General features: G+C 41.4%; 1 non-coding gene across 1 annotated transcript; it reads left to right on the top strand.

Annotated features, from left to right (window-relative positions):
- The first annotated feature begins 655 nt into the window (after window positions 1-655).
- TRNAR-CCU (transfer RNA arginine (anticodon CCU)) lies at window positions 656-728 on the top strand. Its single transcript has one exon. It is a non-coding gene; the product is annotated as a tRNA-Arg (tRNA).
- The last annotated feature ends 20,845 nt before the right edge of the window (window positions 729-21,573 follow it).

Genomic DNA, 21,573 nt, shown 5'->3' with positions numbered 1-21,573 from the left:
ATGAAGACCTAGCAAAGTAAATACACAAATGAAAATAAATAAACAAAAGTCTAAAAAAAACTTAATAAAGGCAATGCTACCAAATATATCATAGTAACTAGGACAGAAAGAAATTCCTACTCTTCACTTAGGCAAGACACAGGTAGAAATTCTACTCTAAATAATAAAATTTTATGGAAAAAAAATATATGTTTCCCTATTTAAGCCTAAATATAGAATCTCAGTTTCATAATATTTTTAAGTTTAATGTATAGTCATAGCTTTTTTATAAAAGGAAATCACTCTTGCCAGTCACTGCAAATTGGAATTCCTTAAAACTTTCCTTGGAAATCTGTTTGTAAAACCAATGTGACTCTGAAGTTGCACTACCAAAGGCATGGCAAAGAAGGCTTTTACAATCTGGTTCCAACATATCTTTCAACATTACTTTCCATCACACTCTGTCCCTCCATGCTTTTCAAGCTCTAATTATTAAAGAATAGCCATTCTTTCCAGAATAGGTCATTACTCTCCATCTTACTTTGTAATTTATTATTCCCTCCACCTAGAATGCTCTTCTTCCTACCTCCCCACCCCCACCTTCCCCACCACTCCCCTCTGGCATCCTGGCAAAATCTTGCTTACCTTGATCTCATTAAGAACCAGTGCACAGACTTCCCTGGTGGTCCAGTGGCTAAGACTCCACACTCCTAATGCAGGGGGCCCAGGTTCGATTCCTGGTCAGGGAACTAAATTCCACATGCCACAACTAAATATTTCACAAGCCACAACTAAGACTTTGCACAGCCAAATGAAATAAATTTTAAAATAAATATTAAAAAAAAAAAAGAACCAGTGCATACGTCTCTTCCTTTCTGAGATGGTCCTTAATGATCCCAAGCAGAGTTGATTTTACTTTCCTTTGTTTTCTTACAGTGTATACACCAACTCCAGCCATGGCCACACTCTGTTGCCATTTTCTGTCCGGGGTATGAGTGCCCCAAAGACAAAGAAATGATCACAGACATCTTTGAATTCCCAGAGTCTTCCCCAGTGCGTGAGGGATAAAGGAACTTATATGCAGTAACTGCCCTTGGTGCCCTGCCCACATGCACACAGGCTCAGCTTCCAGCTGCGAATCCTGCAGCGTTTTGCCAGGGGGCTTTCTCCAGCTGCTGAAGCTTGCACTGCCCATGTCCAGGCTGAAACTGTGGAGCAGGCTAGCCACACAGGAGCAGACTTCAATCACTGGCTGACATGAGTTGGTGGGTACGACTCCAGCCATCTCACCCTTTAAGATCCATAATCTCTACTGTCAACCACCATTCCCCAGACTGGGATTAAGCTCACATTTCCCTTAGTTTAATGTTTTAATACCAAACCCTGCAATGACTTCCCTACCTTCCCCCCTCATTTCCCCATGCTCCTACTGGTGCTTCCTGGGAAGACCTCACACATTAACTCAATAGCACTCAATCCTTGTCTTCAGGTCTATTTGTTGTGGAACCCAAATTAAGAATACAAAATACTGAGCTGAATATGGCCCCGAGTTTCCAGGGGCTATCGGTTAAGGTGAGTGTGTCCTTGTAGAGACTATTTGCCTGAATTTGCACTTTAGATCAAACGCACCCTTTCAGAGATCACCTGCCCCAGCACTGGGAGTCTTGGTCCTTGAAACAACAGAAAGCTTTTACAGCTTTTTGAGCAGAAGACTAGCCTAATATAAGCAGTGTTATAGGACAGTTATTCTAGCAGCACTAGATGAACAGATGGATGGATGAATAAGTAAGAGAAGACATCAAGAAAGCTAACTAAGCAGCTGAAGGCTGCCAGAGGGCCTTCACCCAGACTTGACCAGGCTGGCACCCTGACCTCAGACTTCCATCCTCCAGAGCTAGGAGAAATAAATTTCTGTCGTTTATGGGCCACACAGTCTATGGTCCTTTGTTATAGCAGCCTGAAAGAACTAAGACAGGTACTAAGGTTATGCAAGATAATATCTTTTTTAAAAGAACTTTTATTCCTATGATGACCTCATAAGGAAAACTGGCTGAATGGCACATGGAAACTCTGGTACTATTTTTGCAATTTCTTGTGAGTCAAACTACATTATAATAAGACATATAGAAGTAAATTAATTTGTACAAACATTTGGGCCACAGTCTGAACACAAGTGGCTAAGTCCCAACCACTATGTCCCTTTGTTCAAAGGTCTAAACCTTCAAGTCCCCTCCTTGTCACCAGATGACAGTTCCCCAAAAGCCCACCTTTCCCCTGCATGTCCAAGGCTAAGTGATTTCTGTTTGGCTCTTGTCTGTCCTCTACCACTTGGCTTCTGGAGCAACATCCTTTTCTGTTTGACCCCCAATTCTTCCTACTTGGATCACATCGTCTTCCAAGCACACCTGCCAGAGTTTGGAGGGATCTCCCCAGGTCTGCGCACCAGCCTCAGTCCCCTCTAGCCCTGGTCCATGAGCCTTCCCACCGCCCCTGCATCTGTGTCCGCCACTCCTATAGCCGTCTTGCCTTCTCTGGCGAGGAGAGAAGGGAATTCCTCTTTTGTATCCTCTTATTTCTTCACACACACACGTCAAACCCCCAGCCAGTCTGGAGGGCCTTTGCACTACACAAGAATCTTTTCTTCCTTTCCTTAGAGATCTGCTTTAGCACCTCAGCCAGAATCATTGTTGACCCGTCTGTGGGAATCGTCCATCTCCCTTCCACATCAGGCACCCACACCCAGCTGCCCAGAGCCAGGAGACCTGGGAGTCTCTGGGTGATGCACTTCTCACCACCACCAGCATACAGAGCCTGGCTCAGAGCCAGAGTGCTTGACTACTTGACAAAAATAATTTCTTTCCTTTCAAAAATTAAAGTATGGAATACCTGAATTTTACTTTTCATCTCATTGTTCTCTCCTCCCTCTCTAGAGTAACTCCTTAACTCAAAAATTTTTCGAAAGAGTTACTTTGGCAAAGCCTGGCATTGCCTCAGCTCTGAAAATCCAATACAAGAAGATCATGTATACTGTATTTCAGTGGGTATGAACGTGTCCATCAAGACCCAAGTTCCTGATTAGTCCAGCAAATCGCTATAATATCCATCTAGAAATTGTCACTAGATGCACGATGGAGGATTTCAGAGGTGTGGACATCGGAAAGTGGTCTATAAAGACCGATTTGTCTATAAATGAGCCTTTGTTCAATTTCTGCTGTCAATACTATAAAATTAATTTGGCAGCAGAGTTACAAATACCTACGGGAATTCTTGCTATGCTGATTTTGTTTCTGGCATCAGGCCTTCCTGCTGTCGTCAGGTGTCAGGATGGTGGCTGGGCTGACGTCGGTCCTCTGTGACATCCTCCTCTCTAGCAGCTGTGTGATGCTCCTCAGCACTGTCACTGGGGCTTCAGAGAGTTCTGCTTCCTTTGTCATGGATGAGGGAATTTGACTCCCAGTCCTTGAAGCTGTTGTAAATATTTCATATTCATTTTTCACATATATTTACCAAAATATTTATGTATTTGCATGTGTAATATATTTATGTTTAATATTAAGCATACTTGGCCTCAACAGCAATAATCTCAGAATAAAGTTCTTCCTTGAATCTCAAAGTTCTGGTAAATGCATAGCGTTTCTGTGACTTTATCTAAGGTTTGAAAGCAAGGTCTCCTTTGAAACATTGTTAAGCACTAAAATAAAACTAAAAATCTTTCCACAATGCAACCATAACTTAAGTAATGTTGAGCCAAATAGTAAGAAGTCTAAATTCTGCTACTAAGTTAATTCTCTCCCAACTCAGTTCATAAGATAAATTGGAACCAGGTTGGTGTCAGTTTGTCACCTTAATCACCTCCATCATTTCAAGAATTAAGAACTTTAAGATTACAAGAACAGAGCATTAACCCAAACACAAAGCCCTCCTGAGCAATGGGAGCGTGTACAACTCCACAGGTTTGCTTCTCACCACTAAACTCCACTGTTTCCATGGAAATGGCTCAGAGCCTCAAGGTTGAAAGCCAAAATTAAAATTTAAATCAAAATCTAAACATGTTTCCAAAGGACTTTGGTGCTTAATCAGACAACCTGGGGAAGCCAGTGTTTTAGTTAGCCATGTCTGGGAACCCACTGATTCTAGTTAACCCAAACAGGGATGTATTTACTTCAGGCACCAAGAATATTAGAAGGTAACCAGGGATGGCTCAGCAGCTCACAGATGGAAAGAATAGAGGCTCCTTCGGTCTCTCCCATTCTTAGCAACAGGGCTGGTGCTCTAAGCATCAGAGGTGTTCCAAATAGTAAGGGGGAGGCAGAAGCAACAGCAGAGCGCACTCTGCTTATGTCTGATTTGGTGAAGACTAAAGCATGGGCCCCACATTAGCTGGAAAGGGGGCTGGAGATACGAGTTCTTAGCTTCCAGCCTCCAGAGTTAATCCATAAGGTTGGAATAGTCAATGCAGAGCTTTGAACACACTGGTTGGAACGTAAATTGTCTAGAATACCTGCCAAGTTACTCAGGGGCTCGTCTAGAGCTGCTGCTGCTGCTAAGTCGCTTCAGTTGTGTCCGACTCTGTGCGACTCCATAGACGGCTCCCCCGTCCCTGGGATTCTCCAGGCAAGAACACTGGAGTGGGTTGCCATATCCTTCTCCAATGCATGAAAGTGAAAGTGAAGTCGCTCAGTCGTGTCCGACTCTTAGCGACCCCATGGACTGCAGCCTACCAGGCTCCTCCATCCACGGGATTTTCCAGGCAAGAGTACTGGAGTGGGGTGCCATTGCCTTCTCCATCCTCTAGAGCAGTGCTTCTCAATTCAATGTGCATGTAAGTTACCTGGGATTTTGTTCAACTGTAGATCCTGAATGAGTAGGTCTGGGGTGAGGCCCAAGACTCTTCCTTTCCCAAGTGATGCCAGTGCTTCTCATCCATGCTCTGAGTCCCTGGGACACTGAGAGCCAGGGGAGGAAAAATGAGACGAGAAGGAATAAACCTGAAGTAGAGGGACAGACATGCAATCATAGGAAAGAGGAAAATCAGTTCTCCATAACTGAAGCAGAGTAGTATGGAAGCCTCCTGGCCAGGATGTCCAGAGGAACTTCCCAATCAAAGGGACAACTTGCTCCTGTCAGGCACTTGCATCCTGAAGCCAATAATGGGACACATGGGAAAGAGTCAATTATTTGATAATGTTGATGGTTTGGAAAAGATAGCTCAGCCTACCTGAGTGAATTAATAAGCTCAGTGAGTTTCAAAGCCTGAGTTCATAAGTAAAGGCATAAAAACAATACCGTGAAAATGGAAAAAGCTGGAAAGCAGAGGTTAACTCCAAGCTGAGATTGCCCCAGCAACTATCTTAAGAGTGTAAAATTCAAATCCACAGTGTGAATTTGACTCAAGAAGAGAGCTTTGTTTTGTTTTTGTTAATTTCAGGTGATTATATTACAGAGTTAGCCAGGGTCAGCAGTGACAATGAACCATCCAGGATTGTGTATCAATCAGGATTCCATATTTGCAAGGAACAGAAACCAAATTTGGTTGACTTCAACATAAGGCAACTTGCTGGAGGACTGTTGATGCTTACAGAAATGACAGGTCTTGAGAATGGACAGGAACCAAAAGAATCCCAGAGGATTAGGAAGCAAAAACCACAGTCATCATCTTAAATCAAACAAAGTCTGTTTAGCACACCATTCCTTCCTGCCCTTGAGTTAAAGTCCCAGAAAATAACTTCCAGTTGGCCAAGCTCAGGTTATATATTAATACTTTTATCCTGCCTTGTCCTCTTGGCTTCTGTAAAAATTTGTTGGTATCTGGAATTGTTCTCTCACCAAGACTACACTATGCAAAAACCTAACTCCATCAAAAGAAATCCAAATAGTACCAGACAGATGATATGGATGCTGGGCAATCAAAAACAGTAAGAAATGCTTGCTATGAGTGGATAATATGGTTTCTCTCAAGTACAGACTCTAGTTGGCTGGTGGTGGCTGCCTGGAGTTTATGTTGAGAGATTTCTGAAACCATGTCCCAGCATAATGGGAAAAGGTGCCAGGACTGATTCAGTGGAGTTGACCATCACCACAGAAAGAAGGAATAAAGTGTGTCCCATTTATTTGCCACTTTTTGGCAGAGCAGATGTTTTCCTCCTCTATAAAAGCTTTCTCTGACCCTTCCTGCTGGAAATAGACCCTCCCTCTTTGACTCATATTTTCCATTCCTGAATGTCTGAGCAACCACGAGCAACAATCTGAGCCCCTCTGTGTCTCCACTTTCCATGGATTAATGAAATACTAATATCCAATTCAAAGGGCGGTTTTGAGTGCTATATGCATTAAAACATAGCAAACTTTTTGCCTAATGCCTGACAAAAAGTCAGCACTCAATGTTAGCATGTCCCCAATATCAACCTCTCTATGACCAATCATACATTCTTCTGTGTGTCCTGGGCCTTCACATCTAAGTGTTCAGAGGTGGAATCAAAAGACACTAGACTTTGAAACCTTCTACTCATACCTTTTGCACTCACAGGCTGTGTGGCCTAGTCTTATTTATCACTGTGTTTCTGCCATTTAGTATAGTACATATCACTTATAGCAAGAGCTCAACAAATAGTCACTGATCAAGTCAGAAAGTTAAGCTCTCTGAACCTCAGTTCTGTAAATTGGGATCCTACCTGAAAACATCAACATCACCTGGCACAGTCTTTAACTCCCTATTTGCTGCTCCAGAAATGTTAGTTTCCTTTCTGTTTCAAAAACTGGTATTTTCAATGACTTTAAAAAAAAAAAATGGCCCTGGAGTGTGATCCAGTTCATATACTCAGATTAAACCAATGAGTAGCTGTATTCGGTAAGATTTGAACACTTGTTTTAAAAATATATGACCCCCAAAGGAACCCATTTCAATTTTTACTGAAGGTAATTGAAATATTCATTTCTATAAGGAAGAAGCCAGACCAAAACAGTCTTCTTTGGTCCTTCCCCCTTCATTATTTCAAGAGGTGTCAAATTATTGACATACACCCAGAAAATGGTTTTCAGGGACTTCAGAGAGACAGGAACAAAAGGACACTATTAAAATCATGCAAATTTTAACTGTTATTTTTAGCTCCAAAACTAGAATTGATAAAAATTTAAAACTGCTTATTTCTGCAAGTTCTAAAGGATTGGTCATTCTGAAAACAAATGTATACTTCCTGTAAGATACATTTGGAGGTCAGGCTGCAGGAGATGGCGGTCTCCACAGGCTTTAAAGTTCCTCGTAATTTTCACTTGTTGGAAGAACTTGAAGAAGGACAAAAAAGAGTAGGCAATGGTAACAAGTGGAAAATTGAGCATAGTTTCTTTCTTGTTAAGGCACCATCGTTTAAGCATGAACCTGGAGTACTCAAGGGGAACTCAGGTTTGCAGGTGGGAGCGTGGCGAGAAGTGTCAGATGGCTGTGCAGGCAGGTGTGTTTCTGGAGGAAAGTTCAAGAAGGAAGCCCAGAATGGCGTGTTCTGTCCATCTTGCTGAGTAAAGGAGCTTCAGTTGAAATTGTCTTAAGTAGCAGGTACAACAAATACTGTCACAAATTGTGTTAATTTTCAAAGCGGTATTGGTGCTGACTACTAACAGTATCAAAAATATGTTCAGGATTGTTGTGATACCTGTATTTATAATAAAAGAAATGTTGTGGGGGAGGTGGATGAATTTCTTCCACAAGCTGTTCCTGTGTTCCATGTAACAGACATGGTGAACATTTGTTTACAGTCTTTGTTGGACAAACCATGCATTTACGTGTAAGTAAAATCAACAAAAAGTAAATAGGTGCATGGATATGTGATTTTGAGATTAAAGTTAGTCTTAAATTGCAAATAAAATGTGGAATGTGTCCTCAAAAAAAAAAGATATACTTGGAGAATAATATCACTATAACAAGTTGAAATTCAATGTGGTCTCCTTTGTGTGCTGTGCTTAGTTGCTCAGTCATGTCCAACTCTTTGCGACCCTGTGGACTGTAGCCCACCAGGTTCCTCTGTCCATGGGGATTCTCCAGGCAAGAATACCAGAGTGGGTTGCCATGCCCTCCTCCAGGGGATCTTCCCAACCCAGGGATTGAACCCAGGTCTCCCGCATTGCAGGCGGATTCTTTACCGTCTGAGCTACCAGGGAAGCCCTGGTGGTCTCCTTTAGCAATGAGATTTAACTAGAGTGAGCAATTTTTGAACAATATGTATTTCTATACAAACACAGGCACATTGAAAGAAGAGCTTGGGGACTCAGTTTGCCCTACAATAAAAAATAAAAGCTGGTCTTTTCAATTACCTTTTGCTTCCTTCCCATCTATCTTACAGACAATTCCTTTGCTTCTTTCTTGACTGTTTTCCATTTCACTTATGGAAGAGGTCAGCTGCATAATTCTTATGGTAGATCTATACCCTTTTTGATGACATAGCTCTCTTAATTGTCCAGTCGTGGGTTTTAGTTGCATTAGGCAAGAACTCTGGTTTTTGTCCTCTAAAGAATACTGACAGAAATTGAGCCATAGCAAAATATTCATGTGTTTGTGTGTTCATGTCAATGTGTCTGTATGGGCACATATAGACACAGAGAAAGCTACTGGTTAAATTGATTGTTTTTAACAAAAATTTCTCTTTACTAAGAGAAATGTCATGTGGGCCACAGGTTGATCCTCAGAAAAGCTGGGCTTGCAGTTCTCATTTCTCAGCTAAATTGCTCTGTGAGTGTGGTAGCCAGCCTTTGAGATGGTGTCCAACAACCTCTTCCTTCCGGGATTCACACTCTTACTTTGTCCCTGCCTGCATTCTACCAGGATAGGTCTGTGTAATGACAGAATATGGCAGAAGTAATGTTTATCACTGTTGAGGCTAGAACATAAGAGACACTATGGCTTGTCTACCTGGCTCTCTTGGATCACTCAGTCTGAAGGAAGTCAGTTCCTGTGTTATGGGCACACTCAAGCAGCCCTATGGAGGGGCCCTGAGGGGGGGGTTCAGGGCAGGGCACTCCAGAACATGCTATCTGGCACGTGGATTATTTTTCACTGGAGACAGTCAAGGTCCAACAGACTCAGGAAGAGCTTTTTACTTCCCCCTTTAACACCATATAAGAATTTACATAACCCATAAAGTTTGGGTTAGGTGTGGTAAGCTGAGGTGGGGGTGGAGAGGGGTAGCACCTGTCAGCAGGAGCCTGTTTGTCCAAAGCCTTCTGCATGACCCATTGTCTCTGTGTGGCCTGACAACTTTTTTTTTTTAACTAACATTTGCATTTCTTGATGTTGCTCAGTCACTCAGTTGTGCCTGACTCTTTGTGACTCCTTGGACTGCAGCATGTCAGGCTTCCCTGTCCTCACTATCTCTCAGAGTTTGCTCAATTCATGTCCATTGAGTAGGTGATGCCATCCAACCATCTCATCCTCTGTCGCCCCCTTCTCCTCCTGCCTTCAATCTTTCCCAGCATCAAGATCTTTTCCAATGAGTCGGCTCTTCACATCAAGTGGCCAAAGTACTGGAGCTTCAGCTTCAGCATCAGTTCTTCCAGTGAATATTCAGGGTTTATTTCCTTTAGGATTGACTGGTTTGATCTCCTTCCTGTTCAAGGGACATTTCTTCTCTCCCTGTGAATTGTCTTCCTCCCCGTTTCAGCTCCAGACCCGTATCCCCTTCTCCTTTCCTCAAGATGGCATACAAGTTTCAACTGCCTGACTGTTTTTGACCCTCTTATGTCCATAAGACTCCCACGCATACAATTAATGTGTCTCATGTCCACCAGCCAAAGAACCTAAGTGGAAGAAGGAAAAGGTTTCTCCCCTACAGCCCACATGGTGAGGAACAGAAGTTTATGACCAACTGTCACTTCAGTGAACTTGGAATGAGATCTTCCAGCCCCAGTCGTCTTCTGATGACTGAAGTCTTGGCTGACAATCTGATTGTGACCTCATGAGAGGTTCTAAGCCAGAACCACTTAAATAGTTTCTCAATTTCTGATCCTCAGAAACTAGGACACAATACAACTGTCCTTTGGTATTCATGGAGGGTTGTTTTTAGGACCCACCACTGATATCAAAATCCCTGAATGCTCAAATCCCATAGTTGGCCCTCTGTATGCACAAGTTCTGCATCTGCAGATACAACCAACCACACATCTCAAATGTCATTACATTATCTGCAGTTGGTTGAATCCACGGATATGGAACCCATGGATATGAAGGGCCAATTATATTTGGAAAAAATCTGCACATAAGTGGACTCGTGTGGTTCAAACTTGTTTTATTCAAAGGTCAACTCTAAGTATTTATTCTCTTAAGTTACTTAATTTGGGAGGGTACTTACAATACCAATAGGTAACTAATACAATTGCCCAGTAGGTGGAGCCATTTTATGTTTCCATTTCTAAGGTTATATTTTTTTCAATCAACAAATATTTACTGTCTAACATGCCAGACATTATTAACATGAGAGATGAACTAAATGCTCCTTTTAGAAATAACATTTTGGTTTTCATGGATAATCACAGAATCTGTCAGACTATTCTTTCAATAGAGTCTGCAATTTGCTAGATCAAATGCTCACTTTTAAAGTCCAAATAATACCTGAAAACAATACCATTAATTGGATGACCCAACTATCCTTCCCTTATCACTTGTTGCTTTCATACTTATGCACTGGAAACACTACTAATTGATTTTTTCAGCTTCCTTTGCTACCAGTAGTGCCATGTAACATATTGCTGGCCAATGAGACAGAAATGGTCACTTATTTAAAGAGTTTCCAGGAAAGATTTTGATTTCCTGATAAATTAGACAGATAAGACTGCCACTACTCTTCCCTCCTCCTTTCTGCCTTGGCTGCAGTCCAATGCCTGGAGCTGTAGCAGGCATCTTGTAGCCATGAGGGAAAGGCCCAGGGAATTACATCATCTTGGGCCCTGACATAGCTGAGCTGTCAAACCAATGCCAGTAGCTCCCCAACTCTAGAGATGTAGTATTTCCTACTTAAGTCATAAAAGTTACTACACCTTGTAACTTATTTACTATTTACTTCTTATAGCCAAATTCAATCTGAATTGATATAATACCATGGAAAGTGACTGATTTCAAAAGAAGTAGGGAAGAGTTTTTCCCCTTAATATATCTCCTTTGCTCTGAATTCCATGAACTGTTGAAATATATTTTGCTCAGTCCTGTCCCCCTCTTTGCAACCCCATGGACTGTAGCCTGCCAGGCTCTTATGTCCGTGGAATTTTCCAGGCAAGAATACTAGAACAGGTTGCCATTTCCTACTCCAAGGAATCTTCCTGACCCAGGGATCGAAACTTCATCTCTTGGTCTCCTGCATTGGCAGGCGGTTTCTTTACCACTAGCACAACCCGGAAAGCTCATTAACATCAAGTGTTATTCACTCAGTCGTGTCCGACTCTTCGTGACCCCATGGACTATATAGTCCATGGAATTCTCCAGGCCAGAATACTGGAGTGGGTAGCCGTTCCCTTCTCCAGGGGATCTTCCCAACCCAGGGATTGAATCCAGGTCTCCCACATTGCAGGCAGATTCTTTACCAACTGAGCTATCAGGGAAGCCCCTCCTGCCTTCCTAAATAATAGGAAATAGTGTATTCATGAACATTTTTTGAATGCTTACTATGAAAAAAGCACTGTTCTGTTTTAGGGCTTTCCAGGTGGCACTAGTGGTCAAGAACCCACCTGCCCATGCAGAAGATGTAAGAGATACAGGTTCAATCAGGAAATGGCTGCCCCAGTATTGTTGACTGGAAAATTCCATGGACGGAGGAGCATGACAGACTACAGTCCATGAGGCCGCAAAGAATCAGACATCACTGAGTGAAATATATCTGTAAATCTCAACTGTTTTAGAAGTATTAATTCATTTAATCTTCAAGTCCTTGAGGTTAACACTATTATGTTCTACAATTTACAGATGAGGAAACACAGAGATTACGGAAACTTAAGTAACTAGTTAAATAGTAAAGCTGAAATAAACTAAAATCATGTAGCTTCTTTTTATTTGTTTTAAAATTTTTATTAAGATCATTTCCAAACACATAAAAGTAGAAAAGTTAGGACTTCCCTGGTGGCAGAGTGGTTAAGAATCCACCTAATAATGCATGGACGCAGGTTCAATCCCTGGTCCAGGAAGATTCCACATGCTGTGGAGCAACTAAGTCTGTGCTCCACAACAAGAGAAGCCACTCCACATTGCTCCACAAGCAATGAGAAGCCTGTGCACTGCAGTGAGAGTAGCCCCCACTCGCCGCAATCTGAGAAAGCCCATGCGCAGCAACAAAGACCCAGTGCAGCCAAAAATAAATAGATAAATAAATTTGTTTAAAAGTAGAATAGTTACAATGGACTTTCATATACTCATCAACCAGTTTCAACAACAATTAAGATTTTGCCTTTCTTACCCCTTTTTGCATTCTTCTTTTCCTGAAGTATGTTAAAGACTCCCTGGACATCGTATAATTTCACCAATAAATATTTCTGTGTATCTCTAGCAGATAAGGACTGTTAAAAAAATACCATTATCACACCTAAAACAATGAAAAATAATTCTCTAATAATTCTTATACTTAGTGTATGTTCAATTCCTCCCCACTCCCCACCTCAAACTCTTTGGGTTGTTTAATCAGGTCCAAACAAGGCCTACTTACTGCATTTACTGATATATAAGATCATTTAGTTTCTGTCTTCACTATTTTGCTTCCTTATCTGCTTTATCAGATAAAGCACAAGAAAGTAAGCACAAGAAAAAAATGACCCCCTCCACACCTCCCCTCAAATACACAGAATCTTCCACATTTTAAAATAAAGCTCTTTTAATATTTTCTGCTTCTGTAACTTTAAATTTTATGTATAGGAAAGTGAAAGTGAAGTCGCTCAGTCGTGTCTGACTCTTTGCGACCCCATGGACTGTAGCCTACCAGGCTCCTCTGTCCATGGGATTTTCCAGGCAAGAATACTGGAGTGGGTTGCCATTTCCTTCTCCAAATTTTATGTATAGCCACGGATAGAAAAGAGCTGGGTGAGGCAATAGAGTAAGATGCTAGATACATGAGTTTGGATGGAGGGAAAATAACACGAACAGTTATCATCTCCATCATACCTAACACTCACTGAATTTCTGCCTTAAACTATGCACTACACTGGTCATTTTTTATTTTTTGGCTGTGCCCTGTAGCATGCAGGATGCTATTTCTCTGACCAGGGATGGATTCTGCCCCCTCCCCCACCCCCGCCCGCAGTGGAAGTGCAGAGTCTAAACCACTGGACCACCAGGGAAATCCCACCATGTCATCTATACATATAAGAATCTATGGATGTTTCCCCAAGGGTTGGTTAGGGCTGATTTTCAAATGATTGCTCAAATCAATGGAGACACAAGTATCCACGAGTTAAGAGAAAACCAAAGTCATACTCAGATGAACCTTGGGGAAATGTATCCAAAGCTCTTTAATGGAAAGAAGAAAAATTAAATAGCTATAATTCATTGAACACTTCCTCTGTGCCAGACACTGCACTTAATGATTTACAAGTATCATCTCTAATCTTCAGGCAACTCTAAGAAGTCAGGCCTACTATTATTAGTTTTTGGTTCCCTCTGTCCCCTGCCCCATCTGCTGAGAGGTGAGAGGAGAGGAAGCAAAGGCTGGGAGTAACGAGATAAAATCTCTCAGGTACCAGTCCTGTCCTCTGTGTTCTAGTCATATGAAATAGGTGGACTCTTGACTCAGAGGCAAAAGACACAGGCCAACAATAGCAGTAGCCAGTGCATCAACTGCACTGGTTCCCAAGGCCCAGTTTCCACAGTGATGCAGTGAGGGCCAGGTGATGCCTGAACATGCAGTGAGGAACTCTGAACCTTGGCAACACAGATCTTTGATAAGAGGGCTACTACTAAATCTGCCCTGGGGAGAGACTAATTTCATTACTATTCTGGAAAGCAAGCAAATCTGCCCTCTGCTTTGGAGGAAGACACTATATCTTGTAAGGCTTTTTATTATACAAGCATCCTGTGAAAGAGAGTCTAGAATGCAAATCTGCTGATGTCTTTGCTCAGAAGATGTGGAGAAATGCGAGACACCCATGGAGAATTATCTTCCAACAAACGAATAATCCAGAAAGGTTTTCACAGGGTCATTTCAGCATTCCAGGTAAATGTAAACGTGGGAACTAAAATTAGGATTGTACATAGTTCTAACCTATTATTTAATCATCTGGAAAGCAATCACAGAATGTTCATAGCCTGTTGCTGCTGCTGCTAAGTCACTTTAGTCATGTCCAACTCTTTGTGACCCCATGGACTGTAGCCCTCCAGGCTCCTCTGTCCATGGGATTCTCCAGGCAAAAATACTGGAGTGGGTTGCCGTTCCTTCTCCTAAGATACCAAAAATGATTCACCTAACATGAATAAATATAGTAGGTTGCCATTTTCTACTCCAGGGGATCTTTCCTACCCAGGGATTGAAACTGAGTCTCTTAGGTCTCCTGCGCAGGTGGGTTCTTTGCAAGTAGTGCCACCTAGGAAGACCCAATCAATGTCTAAATAACCCTACCAGGTTCTGCTTTATATATGAGGAAGCCAGGACTCCCATAGATTAAATAAACCTCCTCAGATCACACAGCTGATTGATGGCAAGAACCACAATTTCACATGTAATTCCAAACTATATGAAGAGGATTCTTTTGATCACATTTCGACACATTAAAGTAGTCTTGGAAGCTGGGAATTTTCATCAGCTCTTAGTAAAAGACTTGGATTTAGTGTCTGAGCCAACAAAATACCACTATTTTTTTCCCTAAAATATACACTCTCCAGCCAGGAATTGAGACCTGAAAATACCTTCCCTCAAGTGGAATGGGAAAACATAAGCTGTTACATTTGTAAAAGCTATTCAATGATATATTAGCCTCTGGGAAATCCTCAAATTCTTTTAGTAGTTCCCTGAATACTATTAGGTTCATAATAACTTGGGTATGATACCTGTAGTCCTCATTTTTCTAGTGTCAACAAGAGCCCAGAAAAATTATTTAAGTCACCTCACATATGTTAAGAAACAAAATTCAACTAACTAAATTTGAAGATCTAATCAGCTTTATTCAAGGATTCTTCTCTCACTAGTGCTGATTAGGAAATTATTTTAAAATTTCACAACTGGTAAAGGCTGAAAGTGCAGTTAGGTCAGGTATTAAGTCTCCATAGGTCTTAGCATTAGTGACTCCATTTGAGACTTGTTCCTTGTTTCATTTATGATGAGGAAAAAGCAACAGGATTATTTATTAATTAATAGTAATCTCCATCCTTTGAATTTTTAAACTACCTTAAAGGTCAAGAGAAAAAATAGGAATTACATCCTAATTATGTTTCCTGCATAAATATGGTCATATTTATGGTCCAGCTCTCACAGTGTAAGAGCCCTATAGTTTGAAACAAAATATCTTCGTAACAATGTATACAAATTCCAGTTTAAGAAAGTCAAATAATAGGATTGTACAGGAACGAAAGCAGAATTTGCCACCGAAAATATGCCTCTTTGGGATAAGGATTATTTTAAGAAGGTTGGTTTTTAAAGGAAAATCAACAACAACAATAAGAAAACAGCAGACGGGGAAAATCTCTGAAAACCAAGTAGAAGTTACCCTTTAGTAAGAGCAATTTACAGTTATAAGGGGAATCTCCATATGCAAGGGTACCCTTTGAGTACCAAGAAGCGGAAGATGACTAGATCTTTAGATCAAGGAAGAAGGCTTGGGCTTAAATTTGTATAACATCCTTACATTTGTTTACTGTGTTTTGCCTTGAAAACCTGGTTCTCTCCTTGCCCAGCATCTTTTGTTTTTAGCTGGAGATGGTATTGAAGGTTAGAGGGAGTGACTCAGTCTTCCTGGGTTTCTCATATATATAAGACACATACATAATATTAAGCTTGTTTTTCTCCCATTAATCTGTCTTTTATCACGCGATCTCAGCCAAGAATCTGGAACAGTGAAAGGAAAATTATTTTTCCTCCCTTATAAGAAGATTTAACTCCCAGAGATATTAAAAAATATTAGAAAAACTCAAAATACATCAATCATTTTGAAACACTGTTCAATAATATATTTTCACCATTTTGGAGATGTTGACTATTTTCTTCACAATTAGCGTAGTCCTCATGTCTAAGTCTGATGAGCTCCAAATAAAGTTAAAGACAATCAGCTTTCAGCATGCTGAAGAATCTATACTGTGTTTGAGATCTAGGCTTCTCCCACTGACATTTTTTTTTAACATGAATCAGTCACAGGTCCCATGTGTCCCCTCCCTCCTGAATCCCCTCTCCCATCTCCTATCCCATTCCACCCTCCAGTTGTCACAGAGCACTGGATTGAGCCCCCTGTGTCACACAGCAAATTCCCACTTGCTATCTATTTTACATATGGTAATATATATGTTTCCATGCTATTCTCTCAATTCGTCCCACTCTCTCCTCTCAATGACATTTTTATAAAAAAAAAAAAAAAGAAAAAATGTAATAAAACATTCAAATAATGGTACAAGCACTGCTGTGCAAAGACAGAGATGCTTCCAAACCTAACTGTTGATGGTACTGAACCAAACTTGGGTGCAACCACGCACACACAGTGAAGCCAATCTCCTGACAACAGATTGCGGTGAAGGAACAGGCAATGTTTATCACAGGTCACCAAGCAAGGAGATCAGGACAGTTGGTGTTGAAAAAGCCGTCACTTGCAGCAGGGTTTCAGGAAAGCAGTTTTAAAGGGCAGGTAAAGGAGATGTGTCCCGTTCCAGGGTATGTGATCAGGGTATGTGATCATTCTCTGATTGACGCATGTAAGGTAACAGGACAGCGTCTTGGGGGGTGGGGGGTTAACAATATCAATCCTTGGGCGCCAGTAGGTCTGGGACTATGTGCTCCTGACCATAGGTAGTTAATTTCTTCCATTTAGTGGTGGTTTTAGCATCTGTAAAACAACTCCAGGAAATGTGCATCAGATACTATTATCTAGGTATTTCAGAGAGGAGTTACAGCAAAGGATATGGGAGAGGGGTCTGTCCTGGGAAGGCCTCATAGGGTCTTGCTCCTTATGATGAATGACTGGTAGCACCAATATCTGACAGCTTAAAATACTCAGCTTAAAATGCTCATTTATCACCTCTTGTAGGAAAATTTCAATTTGGCTTAGAAAAGGCAATTTAAGAATTTCCCCATGAATAATGGATTAGCATATGGGATGAATAAAACTCAAACTTCAAAGGTTAGCACAGCCCCAAGGTAAAATACTTCTGAACTTCCCAGATGCGATGGTAGCTAGCAAGCACTATCTGACTCTTCATGCCCATTTCTCCAGCAAATTGTCCACTGAGGCACAGGACATTTCAATTCAGAGTAGCCTTGGAAGCTAAGCAAAGCAATCAATGACTCGCCACTCTTCAGGAAAAATTCTGAGGGTTGTAGAGGAGATAAGCCTGAGAAACTGCCCACTTGAAACAGGACAGAATCACAGAGAGGAAGCTGGTGAGGGCGCGATGTGACTGGCTAAATAACCACTCCTACTTCAGAGAGAACAAGGCTGAGCTGCACATTTTCTGAGGCATTTAGATATCAGAAATTTGGCTAAGGGTTGTATCTATCAACCCCCCTTCTCCCCTGAGGTGCAAATCTGAGTAAAAAACAGTAACAATCTCTAGCTGGTCCACAAACCTAACCAGAGGGAGGAGCATCACCTTCGCTATTAGAATACTGGAGCAAAACCCCAAAATGTGTTTCTCTGTCATGAGGATGAACTTATGTTGATTACTATTAAGAAACAAAAGAGACAGGGAGTCTTTCTACCTCCTGTGGGCAAGAATCCCTTAGAAGAAATGGAGTAGCCCTCATAGTCAACAAAAGAGTTCAAAATGCAGTACTTGGGTGCAATCTCAAAAACAACAGAATGATCTCTGTTCATTTCCAAGGCAAACCATTCAATATCACAGTAATCCAAGTCTATGCCCCAACCACTAATGCCAAAGAAGCTGAAGTTGAATGGCTCTATGAAGACCTACAAGACCTTCTAGAACTAACACACAAAAAAAAAAAGATGTCCTTTTCATCATAGGGGATTGGAATGCAAAAGTAGGAAGTCAAGAGATACCTGGAGTAACAGGCAAGTTTGGCCTTGGTGTACAAAATGAAGCAGGGCAAAGGCTAACAAAGTTTTGCCAAGAGAACACACTGGTCATAGTAAACACCCTCTTCCAACACATGGACATCACCAGATGGTCAATACCGAATTCTTTGCAGTTGAAGATGGAGACGCTCTAAACAGTCAGCAAAAACAAGACTGGGAGCTGACTGTGGCTCAGATCATGAACTCCTCATTACTAAATTCAGACTTATATTGAAGTGACCTAAATCAAATCCCTTATGATTATACAGTGGAAGTGACAAATAGATTCAAGGGATTAGATCTGGTAGAGTGCCTGAAGAACTATGGATGGAGGTTTGTGACATTGTACAGGAGGCAGTGATCAAGACCATCCCCAAGAAAAAGAAATGCAAAAAGGCAAAATGGTTGTCTGAGGAGGCCTTACAAATAGCTGAGAAAAGAAGAGAAGTGAAAGGCAAAGGAGAAAAGGAAAGATATACCCATCTGAATGCAGAGTTCCAAAGAATAGCAAGGAGAGATAAGAAAGCCTTCCTAAGTGAACAATGCAAAGAAAAAGGGGGAAAGGACTCTATTTGCAAAGAAATTGAAAGGGAAAGACTAGAGATCTCTTCAAGAAAATCAGAGATACCAAGGGAACATTTCATGCAAAGATGGGCTCAATAAAGGACAAAAATGGTATGGACCTAACAGAAGAAGAAGATATTAAGAAGAGGTGGCAAGAATACACAGAAGAACCATACAAAAAAGATGTTAATGACCCAGATAACCACGATGATTTCAGTGAGCCCAGACTCTTGCATCTTTCCATACATAAAAGCGCTAAATTCCTTAACTGGATATCTGGTTTCCTTTAATTACAATAATCTCTGATGTTCAGGCTACCCTCCTTTTGGTGTAAAACTTCTATATAACCTGACTCCTCCCCTCCCTCTCCTCAGAGCAGTTCTCTCAGGGTTACTTGAGATGCTGTCTCCTGGCTTGAAGTCCTAAAAATTCCCACTGAATAAAACATAACTCTCAACTTTTAGGTTGTGACTATTTTTTTTTAGTCAACAAAGGATAGAGGAAAATTTCTTCTTCCTCAACACAGGCTAGGTCTCTTTCTTTCAAGGATGAACTAGCCAGAATTAAAAAAAAAAAAAAAAAAGGAATTGAACATGGAAAGATCAATAAAATTATTTTGCAGCATTAAAAATTGATCATATAGTGGCTATTTTTCAAATGATTGTGGTCCAGCTACTCTGCTTGGCATTTTACATACTTATCTAATTTAATTTTCAGAACCTCTCATAAAAAAGAAATTATTATTCCTATTCTGGATGTGAGGAAACTAAAGTTGAGGAAGGACAGCTAAATCTCCCAAAGCCATGTGACTGGTGAATGGCAAGACTCAGATTCAAATAAAACTGAGTCTTTGCTCCTCATCACGGTCTCATACCATCTCCCAGGGAACCATGGATTAGTAATTCTCCACACTTCCTCACCCCTTACAATATTATGGGCTTCCCTGGTGGCTCAGCTGGTAAAGAATCTGCCTGCAGTGCGGGAGACCTGGATTCGATTCCTGGGTTGGGAAGATCCCCTGGAGAAGGAATGGCTACCCACTCCAGTATTCTGGTCTGGAGAATTCCATGTACTATTCCATAGGGTCACAAAGAGTCAGACACGACTGAACCACTTTCCCTTTCACTTTCTACCTCATTATACAAACAAATTAGGGTGCGGAAGTGGGGATGAGGGTGTCCTGTTAAAATGCAGCTTCTAATTCAGGAAATGTGGAGTGAAGACTGAAAATCTGCATTTCTAACAAGATCCCTGGGAATGGTAATACTGCTGGGGCTCAGACCACAGTTTGAGTAGCAAGCTGTGAACCATAGGACTGTGGGAAATAGAATAAAATCGGTCTTTCAAAAAATAAAGAAAATTTGAACTCTCTGAAGTAGGCAATGCCTGGTGAAATGAAAGCGCAAAAGGCTAGAATGAAAATAGAAGGCATTGAGAAGGCAATGGTGAAGTGAGAGCTGAAAACAATTGAAAAGACCCTAAGGAAACTACAAAGGCCGAAGTGTCCACCACAGCTAACAAACAGGTAGAATCTACATTAGAGACAAACAAATCAAAATGTGTAAGGCCAACTTGAACAGCACTCCAAAAATGACATGAACAAAAGGACGAAAATGATAAAAGATTATAGCTATGGGGACAAAGATGCAAGATTCTGCAAACAGGTATTGCAAGAGAGAACCAGGATAAAGGGGGCAAACAGCAAACTTGAAGATAAAGTAGAAGAAAATGTCACTACTTAAGATACTAAGATAAAACACTGGTTGCGAATGCTGAAGGGTCAGACATCTCTTGTGACGGATACTGCTGGTGTCCTGCCTGGTGCAGCTACACCCACTTCAGAGCCCCCTGGAAGCTACAGTGGACGGTCCGGTACCCACTGACTCAAGGACCCCTGTCCCTCGGCTACCAAGGAAGCATGTTCAGCCTGTGCACCAGGCAGCCCAGATTCAACACCCCCAGGTCAAATCAATCAAGGAGGGACAGGAGGCAATGGGTAAGTGGTCCAGCTTCCCCTTCAGAGGCCGGGACAACTCTGAGGGGTCTTCTACACTATCTTCCAGCAGGACTGAGCCCCAGCTGCCTACAGCTGAAATATACATATTAACTCATCTTTCTCGGGTTTTTTCCTATTCTATGCCTCATTCCCACTCCCTCACTCGTGCATCCTGGGGTCATTCCCCAATTAGGTGATCTGTTCCCAACTGTTTGTCTCAGGCTATGCTTTTGGGGAAACACAGGCCATGACATGCCCCAAAGGTGTCAGAGGAAAATGACAAAACAAAAGAAATATTCAAAAAGAAATATATTCAAAATGAAAGAAATTCCACATTTAATGATGTGTCATTTAAAGGATCAAGTGCTCCCCCTGCCCGCCATTTAAAATTTAGGACATAGGAGGCATTGATGTGGGTGACACCTTCCTTACCCCATCCCTTACACCACTTCCCCCTCTTTGGGCTCCACTGTACAAGGTTTATAATACCCAGAGTGTTCTAGAGCATGATTCTTATTCCTGGTCTCCCACTCTTATCTATAAACTCCTCACAAACTAGAACTGTGTCTTAATTATTAACTGTGTATCCTAAGTACCTAACACAGTACCTTGCATAGAGAAGGCTCATGAAAAGCTCATTAAGTAAATGCTGGATGAATCACTGAGTCCAAACACTGCTTTGCTATAAACTAGATGTGTGACCTTGCCCAACTCACTTAACCAATCTGAGTCACAGTTACCTCCATCTGTAATATGAGAGAATTCAACTCTATGTTCTCTAAAGTCAAGTTATTATATGAATTCAGATAAACAATATTTCTCCCCACTCTCCCATCATTTCTTAAGCCTGATTAATGAAGCATAAA

This window comes from Odocoileus virginianus, unplaced genomic scaffold (assembly GCF_023699985.2).
Source record: "Odocoileus virginianus isolate 20LAN1187 ecotype Illinois unplaced genomic scaffold, Ovbor_1.2 Unplaced_Scaffold_6, whole genome shotgun sequence".
Classification (NCBI taxonomy): Eukaryota; Metazoa; Chordata; class Mammalia; order Artiodactyla; family Cervidae; genus Odocoileus; species Odocoileus virginianus.
The sequence above is the reverse complement of the archived record's forward strand: the minus strand, read 5'-3'. Positions and strand labels throughout refer to the sequence as shown.